We start from the raw sequence: 18145 nt of genomic DNA, 5'->3' as shown, positions 1-18145 counted from the left end.
AGTGAGTTCCATAGGGTGGGTCCTGCAATGGTAAATGCTCTATCTCTGGTGGTGGAGAGATGCGCAGTTTTGAGCGGTGGGGTGTGGAGGGTGCCAGCTAAGGTGGCTCTGGAAGGACGATTGGAGGCACGGAAACGTGCCTCCAATACATGGTATTGTACGTGTTACAAATACATGGTATGCAATATAACCCTAAGGCCCTATTCACCATGGTTGCGGACCTCACTTCTCCTACCCTCAAACTACCTGCTAATCCCTCTAAAAATCGTTGCAATGAATTAGCCCAATTTTTCAAAAACAAGGTCTCCTCCATCACTGCACAATTTTCACAGAATAACAGCAATATCTGTCTGCCCACCATCAACTCTCCAGTCTCCCTCTCATCTTTGACTCTTCATCTCTCTTGAAGTACAAAACATCCTTAAAAAATTAAAACCATCATCTCATCCCTCCGAAACCATCCCCACAAAACTCCTGCTAGCTATCCCCGAGGTGATTGCCAAACCCCTCTCAAATATCCTTAACTGTTCTCTAGAGCATGGCACAGTCCCTAATGTTCTTAAACAAGCAGTAGTAAAACCCCTACTCAAAAAACCCAATCTTGACCCAGACACCTTATCCAATTACAGACCTGTCTCTAACCTACCCCTCCTAGCTAAAGTTATTGAAAAAGTTGTCAACTCCCGTCTCTCCGATCACCTGGAACAAAACAACATTCTCCCATCTACACAACACGGTTTCAGAAAGCACTTAAGTACTGAAACCCTGCTGCTCTCCCTACACGATACCCTCATTAAAGGAACCGACTCAGGTACCTCTTACCTTATTGCCATGCTTGACATCTCGGCGGCATTCGACACAGTCAATCACGATGTCCTCCTCAACATACTCAGGAGTATCGGGATCACTGGCAATGCCCTATCCTGGATACGATCATATCTCCAGGATCGCCTTTTCACTGTATTAGTAGATAACAATGAATCTGACCCCATCAATCTTCCCCAAGGTGTTCCCCAAGGTTCCTCCCTCTCCTCTACCCTTTTTAATATATACATGCTTCCCCTCACTACCCTCCTCACTAACCTCCACATCAAGCATTTCATTTATGCCGACGATGTGCAACTCATTTTCCCATTCTCTGACTCTCTCCATACTGCTCTGCTTAACTGGGAAGCCTGTCTTTCCTCTATCAACAAATTACTAAATGACATGCAACTAGCTCTAAATCCCAGCAAGACTGAACTCTTAATCATATCTAATAGGCCACCGCTACCAGACATCCCACCTGCATACTCATCCACATCTTTCCCATCACACGTTCGCAACCTTGGTGTCCTTATTGATAACCATCTTACTTTCAAACCCTTCATCAAATCTATCATCAAGGAATGCTATTTTAAGCTCCAAACCATAAAAAAACTCAGACCACTGCTACACTTTTCTGATTTCCGCACTGTACTCCAGTCTATCATTTTATCTAAGGTAGACTATTGTAATGCACTCTTTCTAGGCATTCCCGCCACCTATACCAAACCCTTACAACTACTACAAAACGCTGCCGCTAGGATACTATCAATTCAAAAAAAAGAGATCACATCACCCCCACACTTATCGAACTTCATTGGCTCCCTATACACTCCCGAATTCTCTATAAAGCCCTTTCCATCATCCACAAAAGTCTGTTGAACTCTAACCTCAATTGGATTAACCCCCCACTCCTCCCCCGTACCTCGAATAGACCCACACGTACAGCCCTCCAAGGAACCCTACGTGCCCAACCCATCAAATCTTTCAAATTATCATCTACCATAAGCAGAGCTTTCTCTCTCGCTGGCCCCTCCATATGGAACTCCCTGCCTCCCGATATACGCCTGGAAACATACACACCCACTTTCAAGAAAAAACTGAAAACATGGCTCTTCCAGCAAGCTTACCACACATCACCTGCCATTACATAAACCCCCACTGTTTAACTAAAAATTGAGTAACTAAGAATTTGCTACATGACTAGGAATCTATTTCTCGGAATACGTCTCATGCCCATCGATTTTGTACTTTGACTCGGCTACTTATGTAATTAGCTTTTGTAAATAGTTGTGATTTTGCTGATTTTGCTGTATCTATTTATTGATATCACGGACGCTAGCGGCATAGTCAGCTCTATACCCTATCCCACTTTTAACCACCTTGTTCTCAGTTACATGTAAGGGCCCCGCCCAACAGTTAACCTGTTTTTTCAATGTTATATGTAAGGGTTCTGCCCATTTGTTCCTTTTTAACTGTAAACCGATGCGATGTGTAAACGGTCATCGGTATAAAAGAAACTATAAATAAATAAATTTCCTTGAGCCATGCAGGGTTGTTGCTATAGAGTACATTGTGAAGAACGGTGAGGGTTTTGTATTTTATGCAGAAGGGAATGGGGAGCCAATGCAGATCCTTTAGGACTGGGGTGATATGTTCTCTTTTACGGGTGTCAGTGATGATTCTTGCCATGGAGTTTTGCAGGATTTGTAAGGGTTTGATAGTAGAGTGTGGGAGGCCTAGGAGGAGGGAGTTGCAGTAGTCCAATTTCGATAGAATGGTGGACTGCAAAACTAGACTGAAATCTTGGGCGTGGAGGAGGGGTTTTATTTTTTTGAGAATGTGTAGTTTAAAGAAGCCCCCTTTTAGTAGTGATTTGATATGGGGTTTAAAGTTGAGGTGTTGGTCTAATACTACACCTAGGTCTCTTACGGATGGTACAAGGGGGAGGCAGAGTTAGATATGAGGAGAATTTCTGTTTTGGTTGTGTTGAGTGCAAGCTGGAGGTTGGTTAAGAGAACGTTGATGGAGGCTAAGCAGGAGTCCCAGAGTTGCAGAGTGTCTTTGATGGTTTTTTGAATGGGGATGAGGATCTGCACATCATCCGCATACAGTAAGAAATTGAGCCCGAGGTCAGAGAGTAGGTGGCAGAGAGGGAGGAGATAGATATTAAAAAGGGTGGAGGATAGGGAGGAACCTTGTGGAACACCTTGCATGAGGGGGATGGGTGGGGATTGAGTGGTTAATTTTAACTAGGTATTCTCTGTGGGTGAGGAATGATGTGAACCAAGAGAGTACTGTGCCGGATATGCCTATCTCTGACAACCGGGATAGAAGGATTTGGTGGTTGACAGTATCGAAGGCCGCAGAGATATCTAGGAGGGCGAGTAGATAAGAGTTTCCTTGGTCCAGGCCTATGTGAACTGTATTAGTGATTGCTAGAAGGAGGTTTTCAGTATTACGACCTTTCCGGAAGCCAAATTGGGAGGGATGCAGGATGCTATGGTCTTCAAGATAATCAGAGTTGGGTATTGACTACTTTTTCAAGGATTTTGGATACAAAAGGCAAGTTGGATATGGGCCAGTAGTTGGAGGGGTCATTAGCATCTAAGGTAGGTTTTTTAAGGAGGGGCTTGACGATAGCAAGTTTAAGAGGGTCTGGGACTTTGCCAGATGTAAGTGAGCAGTTGATTAGGTCTACGAGGAGTTTGGTTATGGAGGTGGGGATGGAGAGGAGGGTTTTTGAGGGGATGATGTCAGCAGTGTGGGAGACGGGTTTCATCTTTTTTAGTATAGTTTCTATTTCCAGTGTGGAGGTGTTGTCAAAGGTGTGAAAGGTGATTCCATTGGTTTTGGTAGGTAGGGGAGGGGTGGAGGAGGGTTTGGTGGTGAATCGAAGGAGAATATTATGAGTTTTGTTTTGGAAATATTTAGCCAATTCAGCACATTTTTCATTAGTTTTCTTCTTGGGAGTTGGGGATTGGGGGCTTAGTGAGCTCTGCAACATATGAGAAGAGGGCATTGGAGTTGTATTGATAGTTGTGGATTTTAGTTGCGTAGAAATCCTTTTTTGCTTGTATGGTGGCCTGTCGGTAAATATGTAGCGTGTGTTTGTATGTTGACTTGTGTGTGGGTGAGGGTTGTTTGCGCCAGGAGCGCTCTTTTGCTCTAAGGTCTTGTTTGATCAGTCTGAGTTCGTTAGTGTACCATGGTTTTTTGTCGGTGGTTGAAAGAGGTATTTTTTTGTGTATCAAGGGGCAGAATTCGTCGGCTATCCTGGTGTTGATGTTGTTCCAGGATTGCAGAGCTGTGTCTGGGCTGGTGAGGTCCAGGTTTTTATCTGTTTTGTCAAAGGCAATGGTGAGGTCCTCCGAAGAGCAGAATTTACGGAAAGCGATGGTCTTGCTGGAGGTATTGGTCTTACACTGTGAAAGGTGGCTTCTGGAGAGGGTGGTGTTGATAGTAAGATGGGCGTTGATAATGAAGTGATCGGACCATGGTATGGGGGTGGCAGAGGGGTGGTGGGTGAAGTGATGTGAGTGTTGATGAAGAGGAGGTCAAGGGTGTGACCAGCGTTGTGTGTGGGTGAGTTGATGAGCTGTCGGAAGCCTAAGGCCTGGAGACTGATCAGGAGGGTTTTGCAAGTTGGTGTAATGGGGGTGACGTCTACATGGAGGTTGAAGTCTCCGAGGATGACTACAGGTGTGTCAGGTTTAATGTTGTCTGTTATGTATTCTATAATGGGGGATGGATCGTGTTCGATTAGACCTGGGGGAGCATAGATGAGGCAAATCTGCAGGGTCTTGGATTTGAAGAGCCCAATTTCTAATCTAGGGGGTGGGTGTGAGGGATGGAATTTGAGGTTGAGGTGTTTTTTAGCAGCTAAAAGTAACCCTCCACCTTTTTTCTTTGTTCGTGGGATATTGAAGATGTCGTAGGTCTGTAAGGGTAGTTGATTAACGAAGACATGATCAGTGTCTTTTAGCCATGATTCAGTAATGGCACATATGTCAGGGTTGTCATCTGTGAGGAGATCGTGGAGGATGGGCGCTTTTTTAAGGATAGATTGTGCATTGAATAGAGATATGGCTAGAGATGCTAGGCCTAGGATTTGGGAGAGGGGCGTGATCAAGATGGGTACAAGCAATTTGCGAGAGGTAGGGGGATGGGTGCAAGTAGCTTTGAATGTGGGCCGGCAGGTGTGTGGTAGGGTAGGGATGGTCAGGTAGCACATTTCGGTGTAGGGGGTTCCTGGTCGTAGGAGGAGGAGGAAAATGAATTGAAGAGAGTGGGGGCTGACTGTAGGGAAGTGGGCGGAAATCACAGGTTAAGGATTGCGGGGAAAAGGGGGGGGCAGGTATGCGGTTATACAGTTCCAGGGGTTGTACCTGGTAAGTGGCAGTCTGTGATGTATCGTGAGGACACTGAGGGAGATGGGGTGGAGGAAAGGGAATGGTGGAGTGCGAGGGTGGAATGGGTGGATGGGGGATCGTACTAACCTCGTAAGGTTGGTACTAGGCAGGAAAATATGTAACAGTGCAGTGGTATTAGGTACAGCAGTTAAGATAGTAATACAGTGCTTTATTGAGAGTAAAATAGAGCGCCCTGATTTAAAGGGCTTTTCAGCCTGCCCCCCTAGGCGCTGGCTTCAGCGCAGCTCCCTCTTACTGGTTGGATGGTCCAGGAGCTCAAGGGAGGTCTGCGGCGGCGTGGTTTCTGGGTAGGCGGTCAAGGGCGGAGCGAGGAGGCCGAGGGACTTGCTTCTGAGGGCTCCCAAAAGGCTCACAAAGGGGCGCACTAAGGGGCAAGCCCCTTAGGTTGCGCTCCTTTGGGCGCGCGACGCCCCAGGACGCTCCAGCAATTTAAAGGGCCGAATCAGAGCGGGGATAGGCCGGCTGAGTTGGGGGTGGGAGCGGTTCACTCACAATGTGGCTGCAGCGTTTCTCTCTTTTTCTGATTTTGTTTAGTTTTTGGTTTTCGGAGCCTTTTTTCTCTCTTTTTCCCTCAGGCTTAACTGCTGGGGGGGTGAGCGGGCTCTTGCCCCGAGTAGGCAGCGCTGACCGCGCGAGCCCCTGCAGAGCTGAGGGGAGACAGATCACAGCGAAAAGAGGGAGGCCCCAGGACGCTCCGGCAATTTAAAGGGCCGAATCAGAGCGGGGATAGGCCGGCTGAGTTGGTGGGAGCGGTTCACTCACCACGTGGCTGCAGCGTTTCTCTCTTTGTTTTCTGATTTTGGGATGGAATGTGAAAATAGGGAATGGTTATTTATCCTTTACAACAAAACTAGGACTAGGGAACGCTTCATGAAACTAACAACTGCAGATTTAAAACAAATCATAGAAAGTAATTTTTCACTTAGTACACAATCAAGCTATGGAATCGTGTCAGAGGACGAGGTTAAGGTAACTAAAGTATGGAGGTTCAAAAGAGGATTGGACAAGTCCCTGAAGGAATACTCCATAAATAGTTATTACCCAGTTAGATTTGAGAAAGCCCGTGCTTATCACTGGAAGTGAGATACACGAGATAAATCGGCTATTGGGGATCTGACAGGAACTTGTGAGCCAGATGGGCCACTGTCGGAGACAGAATTCTGTGCTCAATGGACCTTGTTGTGACCCAGAATGTCACATCTTATGTTCTTCCAGCTACTCTGCTCTAGTTCTGATATGACTCCTGCTAACTTCTGTCATTTTGACTTTTAGTATGGGTCAATGTGAGTTTGCCACTCGTGGTGAGGGAATCTCCACAATACTTTGTTACATAGATCTACCACCATATTATGCTTGCATAGGAAATCAGACCCTAGTGGGATGTATCCGAGCTTCATCACTGTGGTTTGAAATGTACCATCTGTTAGTTCAAACTGCACTTTTCCATACTGGTACCTAATTTTGGTATCACAACAGTAAAAAAGCATCAACCTCATGGGGTGCAATGCTGTAGGGACAAAGCTAGTGAATGTCACTGCTGCCCTATGTCTATTCATGCTAATACATTTTTCCTCCTGAGTTCCACTGTAACATGCAGAGTGGAATCCATTGTGCAATGGTCCTGTCCAAGTTAGATGTCTTATCTCATGTTTCATAGAAATCAGGCCTTGCAGATGGGGCTGATGGGATATGGTCAGTTTTTAAAGTTGAACAAGCTGCAATAGCTTCCTCCTTCTCTTGAGAGGTTACCTTTTCTATGAGATCTCCATATAATCTGTAATACTTGTGCCATAAGGGCACTGGTCGATTTCTTCTCCCAGTATAGCATGTTTTCACCATTACATTTTTGAAAAACCATATGCTTGAGCTCGGGTTTGTGTATCTATGTTCTGGGGTGCTGGGTTTCATGTTGGGAGTTCACTTGTGTGTTGGATCATATCAGGAAAAAAAACTGAGCTAACTGCTGGACTGGTCATGAGACATACAGCTGATACTGCTGGACATTCACTGCTTTCACACACAAATCTCTAGCTGAAGCAGACTTACCTGAAGACAAAGCTGTTGCTATGATAAGATGCATACCTTGACAAATTTCCCTAAAATTCTCAGTGTCTACTGTATAATCTAATAGATCCTGTAGCAGTTACCCTCCTAGAGTTCTTCCATCAGCAAGACCAGTTGTCACAGGGTTCAAATCCCACTGCTGCTCCCTGTGACCTTGAGCAAGTCACTTTACCCTCCATTGCCTCAGGTACAAACAGAGGTGAATTTAAAAACACGTGCGTGCCAAAATCAGGAGATGAATAGAAAAACACACAAGAACTGTTATAGAGGGATCTACTAAGTATGATATCTAAAATACCACAATCGTTATCACCTCCTTCAAAAATTTTTCTTTAATTTATGTTGATTGAATACTATATCCCCATCATTCTGTTGTGTTTGTGGCATAGTGGACCCTTGGTCGCAATGGAGATGACTGCACCCACTGGGAGGGGTCCCATGGAGAACCACTGCGATAGGCTAAACTCAGCAGACACAATAGGGATAGAGTCTTTATTGTACTGCTGTAGATAGATGGTGAAGCAGGAAGGCAAGGCACTGATCCACGATGTGCCAGTACGTTCAACGAGCTCAGTAGTAGTCTCACCTACATGGTCACGATGGGCGGGAGCCCGCAGTGTGGGTAACATCATGGCTGGTGGGTGGAGCTGGAGCACCAGATCAGAGAGGTACTCACGGAATGAAGGCGTCTTCCTGATGGTAGAATAATGGGACCAAAGGTCCGTGGTGCAGGATATGATGGCTAGTAGGCCCTCGAGAAGCGAGTACCCGATAGTCTGATATCTTGAAATGTAGAAAGAGAGAGAGACCCCCGAAGAGCGGTTGTCTTTAGTTAGTGAGGACCCCAAAGGGAAGTTGGAAGCGAGAGTCCCCCGAGGAGCGGGTGTCTAGAGCTTCTGCTGGAGCAAGGCCCTTGAAGTGATAGTGTCTAAGCATGCAGCTTAGAGCAGTCAGAGTAGCTAAATCGAAGTCCTTGCTAACTCAAGGTAGTAGCATAAGCGGAAGCTTGTTCTACCCGGAGGTACTGACGTCATGCGGTGGGGCCGCCCCGAGGTTCCCGCCATGACGTGTATTTGAGCATCAGAGAGATGCATGCTCTTCCCTAGGAGGCCACAGGAGTGAGCATGGCAGACCGGGACATCCATGCTCATTTGAAAATGCCGAGATCCTCTGCACTCAGCACCGGAGGCAGCCATCTTGCCCAAGGAGAGTGAAAGAGGAGAAAAAGAGGTAAGGCAGAGTGGTTGCAGCCGTCTGCGACCGGACGCAACACATTCATATGAATCTGCATACGTTTGAAAAAATTGTTTAGGAAGGAGTGGAAAGTTTCATATACAATTCAATGAACACCACCATAACATGTCAAGTGCTTTTAAAAACTTGCAATATTGCTTCAACAAATATTTCAAACTAATATTCTTCCATGAGACTGTCAATCAAAATGCAACATTCAAGCTGTTTTGTTTTTTTTAACTATTTTTTGAAAAACTGTGCTGTCCAAAAGTATTGTAACCGACATTCACTCAATACACCTATGTTACCGTCCGCCCAACAGGTCCTCGTTTCAGACCGCTTGATCTTTCTTCAGTGCTGGTTTCCACTGTCTCAATATTCTACTTCCGGTCAGGACTCTAGACGAGTTAAATCCACAATGCTGACATTTTTTATATCCACCCACAAGCTTACGAACTAACCAATCATTAACGCTGTAGCCGCCTTTCGCTGTCAGACTAGCCAATCATGGACACTACCACCTCACACTGAAAATACATCATCTCTTCTGCTCTTATATTAATGATACCCAATCAAGTTCTTCATTGAGTCCCATCGGGACCTGAGTTTGTAAAGTAAAAATCCAAAACACCTCCCGACGATCCAAATTATGTACATGATCTCCCCCTCTCAGAGACGCTATCACTTGATCCAGTACTGTCCATTTTAGTTGATCAAAACCATGCTGATGTTTAGTCTGGATTTGTGTTCGTTTAAATGGATTTGCATCATATGGGTTGTTCTGCCCACATACACTTTTGACAGTGAAGACAATAGGAATCGGATGATGAAAACAAGCCCTTTATTAAAAATGCCCGACTCTGGCCGAGTTTCACTCTTACATAGAGCTGCCTCAGGGGCAACTGAAAATAGACATACAAATATTAGAAATAAATAGAATTAAATAATTAAAAAATAAAACGATAAATAACATATATAGATGTACAAACTCAAAACTTACAATAAAATAAAACATATATGTATGTCAAAATAGTCATGTCTCAAGGCAATAAAAACAATTCGAAAGTTAAAACAAATTACATATATGGATGTACAAACTGATAACATACAATAAAACAAGACATATATGTTTAACAGATATCAAAATGGTACAGGAAATAGAAACAAAGCAAACAGTATTCTGAGTTAAAGTGATCCAATAGAATTGGAGAGGCTAACTTTGTGTTAGAAAAATAATGCAATTAATTTTAATAAAAATGTGGAGTCAATAGTAGTTGTAAACAAATCAGTTGTAAAAATAATAAAAAATAAATAAATAATGAATGAAATGCAATGACATTGAACATGATGCTTACTTGATTGAACCAGGACTTAGGTATGTTAGCAAAGATGATATCGCAGTAATATTCCTATACCCAACAGAAAAAACTGAGAATAAATATAAAATTGAAAAATAAAATGAAACTGAAAATAATAAATGAAAAATGAAAGGACTGCCTACAGTGTAGTTGATTTCTTATCGTATCACAAGACCTTTTCCTTAAACACACTGCATTGCCATGAAATAGCAACAGTGAGGGCAATATTATTCAAATATATGTGGCTGCAATAAATGAAATGAAAAGTGAATTACTTATAGAAATATAATTGCACACACTTTTGGCATGGAAGAAATTTAGAACAAAAAGAAATCACAACCAAATGTTAATCATAAGAAACATATTTAAATTAACCCTATTGAACAAAGTATTTAAAACGGTAGACAACCAAAGTAAAATGTTGTGTAATATATTAATGTTCAACCGATATTATGTATTGCTGATTGGACAACAATAGCGTACATCACTAGCTTCGTGTCAGTGTCAAAAACCGAGGTAAAACAAGTGCAACATTACTGTTCAAAACCAAAGGAAAAATACAGTTAATATCGATGTTTAAACATGCTATCATGTCATGCCCGAGAACCATTTCATTTTTTGGAACCGGCTTGACAGTGGTCAATATTGAGCCACTTATTAGACTATTACTAATACGCTAATAAAATGACAGTCAGAGGACGAGCTAGACATTTCAAGCAATTACTCACTTATTTGGTATGTAAACAATACTACAATGACTAAGGACTGGAACCACCACCAGCAAGAATATTTCTAAAAACTCTCTCAGCTAAGATAATGTTTATCACGTCAGACACCAGCAGCCTCTGAACTTAAAATCAATTTTCTATGTAGTTTCAGTTGAGTTTCAACATTTGAACAATCAATGATTTTGGCGTTTATGGAGTGGATCAGGTGAAAAGATATTTGTGAAAGTCGAAAAATTGTGCAGACGATGTGTAGATAAGAATGACTAACAGTTAAGTTTTTCTTCTGAGGAAAGACACACAAAAAGTAGTTTTAAACCACTAAAAAAATTAAGTTGAAGACACGCTAGTATAGAGATATATAAACAAATAGTAGGCGGAAGGAGATTGGTTAATGATTATATGGTATACACTACTAGATGTAGTGAGACAGAGAATTGTATGAAACCTTCCTTCTCTCTCCTTAAAAATGTTGTTTTTCCATAGTCTTGGTTGGTAGATTTTTTTTTAAAAAATTTATTTATCAACAGTTTCAATTTTACATAACATAAATCTATTACATTCAATATATTGCATTGAAATTGTGAACATGCATTTCAATTCAAAAATTGAGATACTTCTCTTATTACGAAACAAATTATTTTTATTTATTTATTTATTTAAGGTTTTTTTATACCGGCATTCAAGAACTCGTTCTCATCATGTCGGTTTACAGAAAACAGGGGTGCAAAAATATAACCAAAAACATAAATAAACGTGGAGAAGAGAAGCAGTTACAATTAACAAGGGCTAATGAACTGGGATTGTAAGAAATAAAAGAGATAGAGGAGGATAATTATATACAAGTGTACAATGTAAAAGCATTGTAAAGCAATAATAAAGAAATTTTAATGCGCTGAGCTTGTGAGTCAATCTGGAGAATACATAAGAAATGCTAAAAGCAAACACTTAAGGGTGGATTTTAAGAGCCCTGCTCGCCTAAATCCGCCCAAATCCGGGCGGATTTAGGCGAGCAGGGCCCTGCGCGCCGGTAGGCCTATTTTACATAGGCCTACCGGCGCGCGCAGAGCCCCGGGACTCGCGTAAGTCCCGGGGTTTTCGGAGGGGGCGTGTTGGGGGCGGGACCGAGCGCAGCGGCGTTCCGGGGGCGTGGCTATGGCCCGGGGCGGTCCGGGGGAGTGGCCGCGCCCTCTGGACCCGCCCCCAGGTCGCGTCCCGGCGCGCTAGCGGCCCGCTGGCGCGCGGGGATTTACTTCTCCCTCCGGGAGGCGTAAATCCCCGACAAAGGTAAGTGAGGGGTTTAGACAGGGCCGGGCGGGTGGGTTAGGGAGGGGAAGGTGAGGGGAGGGCAAAGGAAAGTTCCCTTCGAGGCCGCTCCGATTTCGGAGCGGCCTCAGAGGGAACGGAGGTAGGCTGCGCGGCTCGGCGCGCACCGGCTATACGGAATCCATAGCCTTGCGTGCGCCGATCCCGGATTTTAGCGGCTACGCACATATCTACTAAAATCCAGCGTACTTTTGTTTGGGCCTGGAGCGCCAACAAAAGTACGCCTATTCGCGGTATTTGAAAATCTACCCCTTAATATGTAACATGCACATTGACGTAGCTATTTTCTATAGATTGCCTTTACCTTTACCCATTTTGAGGTATTGGTGATGAAGTCACAGGTTCTCGTGCTTCTATGAACTGACGCAAATGATCTATTATTGAAAAACTAAAAGACTCACTTCCTTTTTTTAGGATACACTGACAAGGATATTTCAAATGAAAAGAATAACCTAATGAGATTACCCTTTGCCTTACTGCCAAAAATTCTCACCTTTTATTTCGAGTTACAGGAGCTAGGTCTGGGAAAAGTTTCACATTTTGGCCATAATATGATATAGGATATTTCTGGAAATAACTCTTCATAAGTTTACTAATAAAATAAAAGAAACTATTAACGTATTTCTTTCCATTACATCCAAAGTGGAATTTTCAAGAAAACTAGTAAGATTGACTGGTACTGAAACAGCAACTCGAGGGGTTCTCTTTACAAAGAAACAAGTATTTATAGATAATACGCCTTCAGGAAAATTAAGTACCTCTGCTAAGAATTTCTTTAAAGTTGTGAATGGAATTTCTCCTACAACTTTGGGAGGGAGGACCGGACTGTTTTCCCCAGCCCAGCCCCGGAACAACGCTTGCTCTGGAGGAGGAGCCCGCGAGCTTTAAAATCTGCTCGGAGCGGTGCAGCAGGGAGGACCGGACTGTTTTCCCCAGCCCAGCCCCGGAACAACGCTTGCTCTGGAGGAGGAGCCCGCGAGCTTTAAAATCTGCTCGGAACGGCGCACCGTCGCCGCGCGCGCGGCTTTGTCCGGACTAGACGGACTAGTGGGGAATTTTGTCCGACCATTTCGCTGGGACTTGTGAGTATTATTGCACAAAGTGGAACCTCTTTTTCTGACTGTTCTTGATTAAATAGTTGTTCTTATCAATGCCTGCCAAAAGAAAGGGTAAGGTTAGAGTCTTCCCTTCTGAGACTCTGCCCCCGTTAATGCAATTAGAGATCGAGCGCTTCATGACGCAGCTGAAAAGTCAGGGTGCCAGTGATTCTGTTGGGAGCTCCCTGGAAGGAGAACAGGCAGCCCCCCTAGAGGAGGCTTCCCTAAGCCCCGACCTACGCTCGCCTCCAATGCGTTATGGAATAGAGGGAGTAACAGCTGGGCCACCTACTGAAGATGTAGGATGTGACTCAGCGAAAGAGGGAGTTACTCTTATCTTGCTAGTAGATTATTTTTTAAAGAAAGAATCCAAAAAAATATACTTAATTGTAGAGGTTTTAAAATATATAAAAAACCCAAATATATTTTTCAAAAAAATAACAAAGGAGGTGATATCTTGTACAATTCATATTATAATGTGAGCATTGTCCATATTTAAAATGTCCTACTGTCTCATCCTTAGATATCATCAGTTGCTGTGCATATACCAGTCTGTCCCGAATATTTTTACCCCGAGTTGTGACAATCAAAGGGGGTTCTTTAAATATATCATGAAGTGATAAAATATGCCAGTTGTTCTTTATTAACGCTGTGATTGACGTGGCCATAGTTTGCTGTAATACAGAAACTAATTGGGGATTCTCCTTTTTCAGTTTATATTGCAGCAAAGCTTTCCTGTCAGTAAATTTAGCGCGCTTATAAGCATTCTTAATTGCCCATTTAGGATATCCTTGTTTAAATCTGGCAGTTAAGATATCTGCTTGAATTTCAAAATTATGCATATCAGAACAAATGTGTCCCCTGTGCCTGTTCGATGTATTTTCCACCTTCAGTTTGATGTAAACCGGTATGATGTAACCACTAATACTGGTATAAAAAAAAGCCTTAAATATAAATACTAGGGATGTGAATCGTTTTTGAACGATTAAAATTATCGTCAGATAATTTTAAAATCGTCCAAAATCGTTTGAGTGCACAATACAATACAAATGCCCCTGATTTATCGTCAGGGGCATTTGTATTGTATCATTAAATAGGACACGGGAAAACCGGCACACCAAAAAAACCCCTAAAACCCATCCCGAACCCCCCCAAAATGTTTTAAATTACCTGGGGTCCAGTGGGGGGCTCCCGGCCCATATGACATAGTGAGGGCAAAGGTAGCGCCGGCGCCATTTTGAAGATTGGCAATACGGCCCGCGTGCAGGAGGTCGCTCCCGGACCCCCGCTGGACTTTTGGCAAGTCTTGTGGGGGTCAGGAGGCCCCCCCCAAGCTGGCCAAAAGTCCCTGGGGGTCCAGCGGGGGTCTGGGGGCGATCTCCTGCACGCGTGACGTCGGGAGCCAGGAACCAAAATGGCGCCGGCGCTACCTTTGCCCTGTCACATAAGGGGAAAGGGCCACCGGCGCCATTTCTCAACACAGCCGTGGCCAGAGAGAGAGGGAGATCACGCCGGGAACCCCCCCCCCCCCACTGGACCCCAGGTAATTTAAAACATTTTGGGGAGGTTCGGGAGGGTGGGGGATTTGTTTTAAAGGTTCGGGGTGGGTTTAGGGTTTTTTTTGGTGTGCCGGTTTTCCCGCCCTCCCCCGATTTATGATTTTTTAATGATTTTTTAAAAATAAAAAACACGACGATCAGATTTCCCTCCCCCCCCCCCCCCCAGCCAAAATCGATCGTTAAGACGATCGATCACACGATTCACACCCCTAATAAATACATAAATCCTGAAAAACTGGCTTGCTGGTAAACCGCACTTAAATGAATATGGATGATGACTATGAAAGCGCAGAAGGTTATTGCAATCAGTTGGCTTGCTGAATACCATTGAGCTAAACCTCCATTCAATCAACTGAATCTGTACGTCCAAAAATGTGAGATTGTCTTGAATAATGGGCAGTGAAATGTAAATTAGTATCAACTGTGTTGATCAATTCACAGAATTCTTGCAGGGATTCTTCTGTAGCTTTCCACACAAAAGATGTCATCTATGTACCTTACCCAACTTACAATTTGTTGCCACCAATGGGATGTGTATATGCAATCTTGCTCGAAGGCTGCCATATATAAATTGGCTACAGTTGGCGCCAATGGAGATCCCATCGGGATGCCGTGTATTTGTTGGTAAAAAGTCGACTCAAATACAAAGTAATTATTCTGTATCACTACTTCTGCCAACTGTAACACAAATGTAGATGATATACGCTGCTGATCAATCCTAAGATTTAGCTCCTGTTGAACAACTTTTAAAGCCTGTACTTGTGGGATGTTGATATACAAGGCGCTTTCATCCATTGTTGTCATCCAATATTGTGCATCCTGGTCTGTTGGTATTGTTTGTAGTTGTCTCAAAAAAATGGGCAGTATCTTTAATATATGAGAGCGTTTGTTGTACCAATGGTTGTAATATACAGTCGAGCTATACTCTATTTAGTGCTCACTAATGGAGATAATGTCTATGATGTCCATGTGGGCACCTACCTCAGCACCAGTGATCATCAAACGGTATGGTTTCATATCACACACAGGATACGGGGAAGAAGCGCGAAGACCCGAGTTTTTCAGTTCAAAAACAGACTTTGAGGAAATGGGGAAGTACCTGGAGGAAGAACTAGAAGGCTGGGAGAACGAACAAGAGAGAAGTGGAACAGTGGACCAAACTAAAAGGAGCAATTACCAAGCAACTAATCTATATGTTAGAAAAGTAAAGAAAAGCAAAAGAAAAATGAAACCTATCTGGTTCTCAAAGGAGGTGGCTGACAAATTAAGGCTAAAAGAACAGCGTTCAAGAAATATAAAGGATCCCAAAGGGAGGAGCACAAAGAAGACTATCTGGTAGAACTGAGGGAGACAAAAAGTAATCAAGATGGCAAAAAGTCAAGCAGAAGAAAGGATTGCCAAATAAGTAAAGAGAGGTGACAAAACATTTTTCAGATACATAGGAGAAAGGTTCAAAGTGGTATAGTGAAATTGAAAGGTGAAAAGGATCAATGTGTGGAGAGAGACGAAGAAATGGCAGAAATATTAAGCAAATACTTCAGTTCGGTGTTCACTAAAGAGGACCCTGAAAAAGGACTGACGCTAGTTAACAAGAAACTGGAGGGGAGTGGAGTAGATGTAACTCCATTTTCAGTAGAGAATGTATTGGAAGAGCTGGGGAAACTGAAAGTGGACAAAGCCATGGGGCCTGATGAGGTTTATCCAAGGATACTGAGGGAGCTCAGAGATGTGCTGGCGGGTCCGCTGAGTGACCTGTTCAATAGATCCCTAGAAACGGGAGTGGTGCCAAGTGATTGGAGAAGAGTGGTGGTCCCGCTTCACAAGAGTGGGAGTAGAGAGGAGGCTGGAAACTGCAGGCTGGTTAACCTCACCTTGGTGGTGGGAAAAGTAATGGAGTCGCTGCTGAAAGAAAGATAGTTCACTATCTACAGTTGGGAGAATTGCTGGACCAGAGGCAGCATGGATTCACCAGGGGAAGATCCTGTCAGACAAATCTGATTGACTTTTTTGACTGGAATTGTAAGGAATTGGATCAAGGAAGAGCACTCAATGTCATCTATTTGGATTTCAGCAAAGCTTTTGATATGGTCCCGCACAGGAGACTGGTGAATAAAATGAGAAGCTTAGGAGTGAGTGCCGAGGTGGTGGCCTGGATTGCAAACTGGTTGACTGACAGAAGACAATGTGTGATGGTAAATGGAACTTGCTGAAGATAAAGCAGTGTTAAGCGGAGTGCCACAAGGATCGGTGTTGGGACCGGTCCTGTTCAATATCTATGTGAGCGACATAGCGGTTGAGATAGAAGGGTAAGGTTTGTCTTTTTGCGGATGACACTAAGATCTGCAACAGAGTGGACATGCCGGAAGGCGTGGAGAGAATGAGACTGGATTTAAGGAAGCTAGAAGAGTGGTCGAAGATATGGCAGCTGAGATTTAATGCCAAGAAGTGCAGAGTCATGCATATGGGGTGTGGTAATTCAAAAGAACAGGATTCAATGGGGGGTGAAGGGCTGATGTGCACAGAGCAGGAGAGAGACCTTGGGGTGATAGTGTCTAACGATCTGAAGTCAGGGAAACAATGTGACAAGGTGATAGCTAAAGCCAGAAGAATGCTGGGCTGCATAGAGAGAGGAATATCGAGTAAGAAAAGGGAAGTGATTATCCCCTTGTACAGGTCCTTGGTAAGGCCTCACCTGGAGTACTGTGCTCAGTTCTGGAGACCGTATCTCTGAAGGGACCGAGACAGGATTGAGGCGGTCCAGAGAAGGGCGACCAAAAAGGTGAATGGTCTTCATCGAATGACTTATGAGGAGAGATTGAAGAATCTAAATATGTACACCCTGGAGGAAAGGAGGAGCAGAGGTGATATGATACAGACTTTCAGATACTTGAAAGATTTTAATGATCCAAAGATAACGACAAACCTTTTCCGTTGGAAAAAATCAGCAGAACCAGGGGTCACGATTTGAAGCTCCAGGGAGGAAGACTCAGAACCAATATCAGGAATTATTTCTTCACAGAGAGGGTGGTGGATGCCTGGAACACCCTTCCGGAGGAAGTGGTGAAAACCAAAACTGTGAAGGACTTCAAAGGGGCGTGGGATAAACACTGTGGATCCATAAAGTCTAGAGGATGTGAATGAAGAGAGGGTGGCTTGTGGGAATGACGGCGACTACCTGGAGATAATACCCTTATTCAATAAACATACACATGGTAATGCGACTCCAACATTGCTCTATGCTTCAACAGCAAGAAGAAATGTGGAAAAAAGAATTTGCATTCACAAAAAAGCGGGGAGTAGCTTGCTTGATATACAGCAGTTACTACCCCAAACCAAATAAGCCTGATACTTCACTTTCAATGCATATCCAGTGAGGCTTTCTGCTTCAAGGGAGGGGGGAATGAAGAAAAGATGATTTATATTCAGACAACAACCAACAAGGACTGAATTGCACAGGCTGGGTAAACAAATAAGTGTTGGGAGTAGCTTGCTTATTGAGGCAGTTACTACCCCTAACCAATTAAGCTAGATACTTCACTTAGATGC

The 18145-nt window shown here is 43.7% G+C and overlaps 1 protein-coding gene across 1 annotated transcript in view; it reads left to right on the top strand.

Moving 5' to 3' along the window:
- PHOSPHO1 (phosphoethanolamine/phosphocholine phosphatase) overlaps positions 1-18145 on the top strand; it is a 231545-nt gene that overhangs the window by 49470 nt on the left and 163930 nt on the right. The window lies entirely within an intron of this gene.

Source organism: Rhinatrema bivittatum, chromosome 12 (genome assembly GCF_901001135.1).
Source record: "Rhinatrema bivittatum chromosome 12, aRhiBiv1.1, whole genome shotgun sequence".
NCBI lineage: Eukaryota > Metazoa > Chordata > Amphibia > Gymnophiona > Rhinatrematidae > Rhinatrema > Rhinatrema bivittatum.
Note: the sequence above shows the minus strand (reverse complement) of the source record. Positions and strands in the feature narration are given on the sequence as shown.